Source organism: Littorina saxatilis, linkage group LG8 (genome assembly GCF_037325665.1).
Source record: "Littorina saxatilis isolate snail1 linkage group LG8, US_GU_Lsax_2.0, whole genome shotgun sequence".
NCBI classification, from domain to species: Eukaryota; Metazoa; Mollusca; class Gastropoda; order Littorinimorpha; family Littorinidae; genus Littorina; species Littorina saxatilis.
In genome coordinates this window covers 60007928-60018312 of record NC_090252.1, presented here as the reverse complement: position 1 = coordinate 60018312, position 10385 = coordinate 60007928, and positions in this window count along the sequence as shown.

Here is a 10385-nt window from a genome sequence, read left to right as displayed (position 1 = left end):
CAGTAGATGCATAGCAAATGTGAGAGAGACAGTGTGCGTGGAAAAACATTTTGAGGGCATCCACAGAAACAACGCACCAGAGCTTGTTAAGTAAGAAAAGGTTCCTAGAAACTCGTTTATAAACTGTATCAATGTGAGAGCGCCAGTTAAGTTCATCATCAATTACAACTCCAAGCACACGGTGTTGATGGACTTGAGCAATGCTAACCGTACCATGCATAAGATCAAGGCTCAGAGGCTGTCGCTGGTGTTTTTGTCTTGTGGTTATTAACATGCTTTTTGTTTTCTTAGGATGCAGTGCCATTCTGTTACAATTACACCAATCATTAATATTTGCTATACTTTCTTGGAGTACTTTTCTTATGAGATTTATATCTGTATTACTGCTGTGAAGTGTTGAGTCATCCGCAAAAAGATCAAGTACAGCATTTTCTTGTTTGAGGTGTAACGGTAAATCATTAATGTATAGTCCAAACAGTAAGGGACCAAGGATAGAACCTTGTGGGACTCCACATTTTACAGTGCCTTGTGATGAATATGAACCGTTTAGGTAGACTGCTTGTTTCCTATCTGACAGATATGATGTAAAAAAGGACACAGATGAGCTATTTTGCAGGTAAATAAGTAATTTGTCTAACAAAATAGCGTGATCAACTAAGTCAAATGCTTTCCTGAGATCAAGGAATACCGCTCCAACCATTTCACGATTGTTTATTGCTTTTAGCCAGGTATCACAGAGCCGGGTAAGGGCAGTATGACATGAATGTTTAGGACGAAAACCTGATTGATAAGGATGAAAAATATTGTTTTCTTCAACATATTTAAGGAGATGGGTGTGTATATGCTTTTCCAGGGGTTTAGACAGTATAGAGAGAATAGATATCGGTCTGTAGTTGTCAAGGCTATCGGTGTCTTTTGACTTTGGTACTGGAATAACTTTAGCCGTTTTAAACACTGATGGGAAGACATTCTTCCTGATAGAGAGATTGTATACATGGGTTAAACTGTTTACAATATAAGGAAGTGACATTTTTACAATTTGTGAATTAAGATTGTTTGTGTCCATTGTTTTTTTGTTATTTAGTTTAGAAATTAGTGCACCAACTTCAACGACTGTGATTACAGGTATATCAAACGAGTCAGATGGCAAAAGTTTCTCATTACAAAATTGACTGAGTACTTCAGGCACCTTATAGCCAATCTGATCAGAACTGGCTGAGGAATCAAGAACATTGTCGGTCATAGATAGAAAGTAACTATTACAATCATCAGCAGTTATATTAGGATTAATACAGGATGGGGCTTTGCGTGATTTACTAGTCAGTTCATTCATTGCACGCCAAATTTGACATATGTCATTTTTATCTATTATAAGATTTTGAAAATATTTCTTTTTTGCAAGTTTCACCAATTCAGAAATTTTGTTTCGCATTTTTTTGTAAAGTTCAAACTGTTTAATTTTTTTTAGAAAATCTCGAACTAACATAGCATCTTTAATTTCACCTGTCATCCAGTTCGGTACAGTCGAAAATTTAACTCTTTTCCTGCGGATTGGAGCATGTCTGTCAACAACAGATAATAATGTTCTGACAAATAACAATGCAGCTTCTTCAGGATCAAAACAATTTGACACCAATTGGAAATTTGCCAAACTTAAGTCAAGTAAAAACGCAGACTTGTCAAATTTTTTAAAACATCTATACGTGATATAGGTATGACCTTTTGACATTACCTTTGGTCGTTTACACGACCAAGTGCACGTGATCGGTTTATGGTCACTCATGCAAATATTAGATGTTGAAGCATTTAGAACCATGCTATCATTGTTCGTGTATATATGATCCAGAAGAGTTGAAGACATGCTAGTTACTCTTGTGGGCTCTTTTATAAGTTGAGTAATACCTAGCGATTCAGTTTTGTCAAGCCATTGAGACTGGTTTACTAACATGTTAATATTAAAGTCTCCCAATAATAGCATATTACAATTGCACACGTTGACTTTGTCCATCATATCTATAAAGTCATCAAACCATTCATCCGTGCAGGCGGGATTTCTGTATAAGAATCCAACTAGAATAGGAGATGAATTGTTTGGCCTTACTTCTAGCCAAATACACTCTACACTCTGTGGTTCAAGGTCATGCCGGCGTTTTACAACATGAAAACAATCGTTGTGCACATACACACCGATTCCCGTGTGATTTGGATGAGCAGCATCACGTCTTATAAAAGAATAATTCTGAATCTCAACAGAATCATCATTATGCTTTAGGTTTGACAGTCTTGTCTCTGTTAACCCAAGTAGATGAAGCGATGGTGACGTATTGAGAAGTAAACTGACATCATGCAGTTTGTTCCCCAAGTGATATACGTTCACGTGTCCAATGTTTAATCCACTTTTTGAACGCATATTTATACAGAATGAACACAATTAACTTACAAGGTTATTTGAAAAGAGGCAGCTGACTCAGACTCAGGACTTCGGTTAAAACGAAACCGTTTATATCCTAACACAATAACTGATATTGCAAAAAGCGACACAGATGCACACCGCTGGGTTTAAATGGAAGATAGTGCTCTAGATAGTAGATCAAACATTAACTTTTTGTCGAGGGCACTCAGAGCCTCTGATCTCATGCTCTGTTGATGCAGAGACATATGTTCAGGTCTATACAATTCTGGCAGCTGTTGACGTGGCATATTAGGGAAATGGAAGAGAGGAGGTTTTTGTTCCTGTGAGTGCCATCCGAGGTGCTGATCCAGGTTTCTTGCACTGATCCGAGGGTGGGGCTCAGCAAATACATGTACACCCGGTTGTTGGCTGACTCCCGGAGCAGTTGACAATGCCATTAAAGGTTGAGGAACTTGACCTGGAGGTTGTTGGTGTTGTGGCGGGCCTGAAGTTTTGGGTCCGTAGTGACGTCCAACGAATGATGCAGTCGCTTGCCTTTGAGGACGTGGTTGGGTCTTATCACACCATGATGATATATCATCGTTTCCTCGTTTTTCTGATCGTCCAACATCATTATGATATTGTCTTGATGTTGTTGAATGTTTGTTTTCAGGGATGTTGCCAGAGAAACTACGCTTGATGTTGATAGCTAAGGCACTTGTCCCTCTGTTGTTGGGGTGTAGAGCATCCCTCATCCATCTTGTTTTGATGTCCCCTCGTATGGTGAAAAAGCTGACGTCATTGTTGACAAGATCAATGTGCTGTTGATGACAGAGCTGCATTAAGTTGTCGTTTGATTCATTTATACATGCTGTGATATGTTCATGTTGATCTCGGTGGGGCAATATTGAAGACATGATTAATCTTGCTTTTGGAAAACAGCGCCGAGTGTGTGCAATGATCGAGCGCCATGCTCCTTTTCCAAGGACGCCACCACGCTTGCAGTCGTTGATCCCTACATGCAGGACAACTGTGGTGACGTTGGGATGTATTGCTGTTCCTTTTAGAAGCCCAATAAGTTGTTCTCTGTCAAGGCCAGAAAGAGACAATACTTGTGATCTTTCATTGTCAATATTCATCTTTGCCTGATGGAGGCCTGACACAACTGAGTCACCAATGATGAGGGTGGAAGTGTCAGAATCTATTGATGACAGCTCAGGCCACTCACCGTCAGATTGTTGTTCATCACATGCAGACATCGAAATCACAGCTGCACTTTCGTTTGACAGGTTAGAAGAGCAACTAGGGGACTGGAGATGTTCCGATGAGACGGGAGAGGGGGTTGGAGGCTGCTTGTTTGAAGCAGTTACAGAAGACTTGACTTTGGTATTTTTGGTAGCAGAAAGCTGAGGGTTTTTTAAGTCAAGAATTTTATTATGCAATGCTTGATTCTTTTTATTCATTGATTCTAGTTCCTGTTTTATTCTCATGTTTTCTCCCTTTAATTCTTCTATTTCTGTACTGTAGTATTGCCTTTCGGCTTTTGCTTTTCTGTCTGATCTCGTTTGTGAGTCAAGCAAATCACTTTGGAGCTGAAGCACCAGATCATAAAGCTCTTCGTTCGAAGGCACGAAGATGCTGGTTTCAGAAACAAGAGGAGTTTTACTTGTATTGGTTTCTTTGTTGCTGTCGTCAATGATCTCATTACAATTAGAAGCAGATTCATTGTTAATAGCTGTTACTTCTGGCATATTGTATGTGTTTACATTGCAACTACCAGAAGTGTCTTCAACAGAAGTGTCGTTGATGTTGGTGTCAGTGAGAGCATTTTGGTAAGATATTATTTCTTCCTCGTTGTTTTGGTTGAGGATTTTATCCAGTAGAATGTATGAGTTGCACAAGTTTTCTTCTTTATCAGAAACTGGAGGTGAGATGAGGCTTGTCATTTTCCAGACTTTTGTCAGATCATTGTCTGTAGCAGGTTTTGAGGTGTCAGCAAGTACATGTACAATTGTCTGTAATCTTTCAAAATCCTCTGCAATCCATTGACGGCATTTTTTCCCTTGAACCAAAATGTTCTGGTTGTCATAAATATGCATAACCAAGAGTTTAGAGCCATCATGATCAAGTCTAATTGTAGACTGTGCTACACTTTCCACAGACTCATGATTTAAAGATATCTTATCATCATTATAAGACAAGGACAATGGTATCAGATGCCCATTTTCTCGGTGATAATCTTTCCAGGATGTTGAGAAGCCTTTTGAAGGTAGATCCGTGACATACCTGTATCTCAGAACAGCTTTCCAGAAAGGATAGTAGAATTTATCACAGCGAAAAGTGATTTGATCTGGATCTTTCTTATTTTCAATAATTTCAAGGCAATGTGCCGTTTTTGATCGTGTCAAAATTGACATTGTTCTTCCCACCCATTGGTGTATGTTTGTCTAGTAACTAAGCATAATCAACATTGTCATTGTTTCATTTGGTGTAGATCTATTGATGTGAGTTACGTTGTAGTTGTTGATGTTGCATTTGTTCATAGTTTTTGTTGTTGATGATGATGTTGTCACTTTTGTTGTTGTTAAACATTGTGTTGTACAAAGATCCAAACTTTCCGTCAACTAAACCAAAACACACTATAATTCAATGATCCAAAAAAAATAGCACTATGTGTTACATAATGTATTTCTGGAATGTCGCCTCAACTTATGACGTACATAAAAAGACTCGGTTATGTCTATGTGTACACCAAGACAATGACAATGACGTAAAAGTCAGGTTATGGAATGCACGGTACGTGTCATTGTCTGACTTTACGTCTTTCCCTTTTCCATATAGAGTCAAAACAACACAATTATCAGCTTTTCCTCAATTCAATAGTTAGTAACTTTCACGATTTCAACACAAGAATAAACACAAGAAACGATGTGCCTACATTGAGATGAAGCATATAGCTATGGAATCCAAGTGTTAATCTTTTTCCATCGCAGAACTCCCCAGTCACCACAGAATTGTTAGAAAAAGTAGAAGATCAAGGTTTTAGAAGAAAAACACTATCCACTGTTGAATAACATTGAATTCCTCCTTGAATCTATCTCAAAAACAAGTCTTATAACGTATGAGAAGCATATGCATGTTAACAATAACCATATCATGGAAATACGCACAATAGAAGAACAAAATCACAGAGGCATTTTATGGAGGATCACACATGGCCGCCATCTTGGCTCAAGATGAGACAGAGAGAGAGAGAGAGAAAGAGAAAGAGAGAGAGAGAGAGAAAGAGAGAGAGAGAGAGAGAGGTTTGTCTTTCGCTGGGGTATGCAGTGCCTTGGCGTTGCACATCTACTTAATTTTAATTTTCAGAGCTTGTTTTTAATCCAAATATAACATATTTATATGTTTTTGGAATCAGGAAATGATGTAGAATAAGATGAACGTAAATTTGGATCGTTTTATATTAAAACAAAAATTATTACAATTTTTAGATTTTTAATGACCAAAGTCATTAATTAATTTTTAAGCCACCAAGCTGAAATGCAAAGTCCGGCCTTTGTCGAAGATTGCTTTACAAAAATTTCAATCAATTTGATTGAAAAATGAGGGTGTGACAGTGCCGCCTCAACTTTTACAAAAAGCCGGATATGACGTCATCAAAAGTATTTATCGATAAAAAGAAAAAAACGTCCGGGGATATCATTCCCAGGAACTCTCATGTCAAATTTCATAAAGATCGGTCCAGGAGTTTGGTCTGAATCGCTCTACACACACACACGCACAGACAGACACACACACACACACATACCTAAAGTGTGGATGGTTACCTAAGAGGCGGCACTGGGTGCAGTGCCTTTCTAGTGCACTTGCACTACAACAGCACTGGGTGCAGTACTCGCTCCGGCATCGAAGAATTTTGCTCTAAAAAATGCACAAAATTTGACCTATTTCGTCGCCTATAGAGGACGGAAAGAATGTCATTTTGAACATTGTTATGACATTCTTTCCGTCAAAAAAGTGAATTTAACGGTGTTAAATGAAGCGACCATCCACAGAGGACGGAAAGAATGTCATTTTGAACATTGTTATGACATTCTTTCCGTCAAAAAAGTCAATTTAACGGTGTTAAATGAAGCGACCATCCACACAATTAGGTTGCCATCCAGAGTTTAGGTTGCCATCCACGTGTGGATGGTTGCCTTATGGTGATTTAGGCAACCAAACCTGTGGAAACATGGGTACACACACACACACACACACACACACACACACACACACACACACACACACACACACACACACACACATACACCACGACCCTCGTCTCGATTCCCCCTCTATGTTAAAACTCGACTAAATGTAAAAACAAAACAACGGCAGTAGCAGTTACATCAGCCGTATTTCATATCAGCAGTTATATAAAAAAAATTAAAAAGTAGGAACATGTTGTGGTGGGGGAAAAGGTACAGCAGCAGTAGAAGAATGCATACATGAAGCATTTGCACATCAGTAGTTATATAACTGTGTAACTTACATCTGACGTTCAGCAGGATGCTCTTGGTGTCAGGGTGACCCACCCCGTTGTGTGCCGTACACCTGTAGGTCCCCATGTCTCGGCACTGGATGTCTGACAGTGTCACAGCGGCCTGGATCGTCCAGTTTCCCGTTTCAGTGATAGTGACATTGGTGGAGGGACTCTCCCTGTTGACCCTGTCCAGCGTAAACTCTGCAGGCCGAGGTCGACCGAATGCATTGCAGACCAATGGGAGAGTTGCATTATCAGACGCATTCACTGTGATCTCTTTGTCTGTACCATTCAGTGTCAAGCTCTTGACCTTGGCTTTGTCTGGAAAAGGAGCACAAACAACGAGTTTGCAGGGTGTTCAACACGTGTACCCATTTTATTTTATTTTTTTCATATTTTTTTTTCGGTTGAGTTTTATTCAACTGACAGGTAAAGTATGGAGGATTTATCACTTTGGATGTTATCAATCAATGTACTGTGATTCAGAATTCTAAAATATTCGACAATTACTTGAATCTATTAGAAACAAAAGACATAAAGTGTAGGTGACTTACGTTCAACGGTGAACAGTGCAGCAGTAGAGATGTGGTAAAATCCGTTTCCGATATTCAGTGTTGCGTGACAGATACACTCTGTGTCTTTCTCTGTGGCAAGGGCAGCGTTCACCGCGACAGAACTGGACACAGAGGTCGCATTGTTGGCGTCAGGCTGGTCATCAAGCGTGGGATCAGTACAGGCAAAGTGGACACTGCCCTCCAGTGGGTTGCTTGTGGTCAAGCTGCATGTCAGATTATCACCTGTGTGCAGTAGATCAGACCTAGGGCTGCCTGATTGGGACCCTTGCAGCACGGGGTCTGGTCAGTTGAACAATCAGAAGAATACATTGCATTTTCTTTTGATAGGTACTCTGAAGCCAGTATTTGTTAAAGTCAAGCAGTCATTCATCAAAACATACACCCATCAACATAAACAAAGGAACGGCAAACGAAAGCATACATATTAACAGCTATCGTTTTTCAGCGTGGCGATAGGGTCCGATATCTTGACGAGAACAAGTATATAATACTCCGAAGTCGAAGACGAGTCAAAATATCCGACCCTATCACCTTTCTCAAACCACAATGGCGTTTATGTTGCTATTCTTACCTAGAAATGTAAGTTTTTGCTTTGGTGTGATTGGTTTCTGACGTGAGCAGACGAATTTTCTTCGCGCATGTCATTGCGCATAACTTTACTGCCGCTCTCTCTCGGCCTGACAAAACAGTGACATTCGTGCTCAACACAAGTTCAAGTTTCCTGTTATTTGCTTGTAAAGAAGATCAAACAAACCAATTAACAAAGCGGAAGAGCAAACACGTTCATCTTGTTGTGTGGTTTGTGTTTTCCATTTTGACTGACATAAAGTCATTTTTCAAGTGAGTTAAACACGCACGCGCTCGTCTCACCGACTTGACAAAGCGGTAACGTACAACTGTCTCAGTTCGGAGACTGATTTTGTGGTGTACAAGGGCACACATCCTATAGCTATGTCTTGTTTCTTCGGAAATTAAGCAGATTAGGCTAATTCATCATGTTTAGAGTTTGCAAGCAATGGTAAGTATAATTGCATGTCTCTGATGGTATGAGAGCGAAGGAATTAACATCTGCTCGAGTTGAACCGGAACTACCACGTGTGGTTTGATTTTGTAAATATAAATGATATTGAGCAACTTCCGGGGAAATAAGGACGAATGATCGAAATAGGGCTGTGTGTAACTATTTAATCACAACTCCCGAATTCCTCCATGTGTCTATCATAATAGCAATATACTGTACTGACCGAATGGACGGAAAGGGGAACAAAACATAGATGGATGCATGCATGAATGCCAACTTCAGTAAAAAGAAGAACAGAGACAAAAGTAGTTACACAACATAATGGAACGTGATGTGCATAATCACTCAGCCGTATACAAGCAGTGATACTGGTATGCTCAAAACTGCACTTTAAAGACAAATAATTATGCTCACATGCGAAGTTAATGCGTATGGTTTGAAAGACACGCTCCGTCTCGTTGGCAATGACTCGTTTTGAAATGCACTCAGGTTGAATGTTGTGTTGAGTAGCATTCGGTTCAAACGTGCACGTACTGCCTTGTCCACCATTACTACAGTTGACGTTAAACCATCTAAACACTGGTGTGGGGGAGACACCAGGGTCAGCACAGCTCAGCTCATAGTGATGACGTCCGCTTGTCACATCCAGGGTCTGCGTCAAGTTGATTTGCAGATTGCCGCCCGTTGGTCCGTCTATTGATCAATACATTAATCAATCAATCATTCAATTAATCTATCAATCAATCGATCAATCACTCTCAATCAATAAATCAATCAATCAATCCAAAAAAACATTTACATGGAATGAACACAAAATTAACAAACACTTATTTGTGAATCACTCGGTTTAATAATTACATTATTTGTCAATCGATCGGTTTTATTCATACATCGATCGGCGGTGTGATCGATCATTTTAGAAATCATCGCATAATTATGTTAGAAATCTTTACCTCGAGTATTTTCTTCGTTCACTGTGGTGCTGTTTGTCTGTATGGTTTTCCGTTTATTCAAATGTCTATTTCTTGCGTGTGTGTCTGTTTGATGGCTTCTTTGGTTGCTGTTATCTACTCATTGTTGTTGTTTCTGTAGGTGTTCGTTTCATTTCATAAAACATAGACATACCGTTATTTTAAACAATACAAATTCCTTACCTTTAAAGTTTATTAAGGGCAAGCTAACAAGAGTCGCAAGCAACAGGCAGAGGTCTTTCATTTTGACTGCATTGACGCACCTACTGTTAAATCCCTTGCGTACACTCATACAGTTCGCTCATACAGTGCGGTACGTTTCTGAACACTGCGGGCCGCGAGTTTGTTGAAATGTTAGTTAGGAAGTATATTTAAAGCGCGTCCAAAACTAACTCGTGTCTGCACTACTTTACACTGTGCTCAACGATCACATTAACATACGAACCATTCACTAAAAGATCAACCATCGATAAACTGTGTGCAAACGTTAAAACGATGTTGGAGTCGTATGCGTGTATATGCTCGCACTTGCGTGCTGCATTGACCACATCAACCAGAGGCAAAACCTAGTTCGAATGTGTACATACAAGTCGTCTTAGAAGGTTAAACAGATACTTTCCGTGTTCATATTAATGTGTGCCTGTTTGACCCAGTGTGTGTGTGTATGTGTATGTGTGTGTGTGTGTGTGTGTGTTTGTGTGTGTGTGTGTGTGTGTGTGTGTGTGTGTGTGTGTGTGTGTGTGTGTGTATGTGTGTGTACAGAGACAGAGATAGACAGACAGACAGAGACATACAGACAAAAAAGCCAATGGGCAACACCTGCACGTTTTCTCGTAATCAGTATCAATAATTGTGTTATAGGCAGGTGTAACGGTTTCAAGCATCCTTATTCAATTTCAAA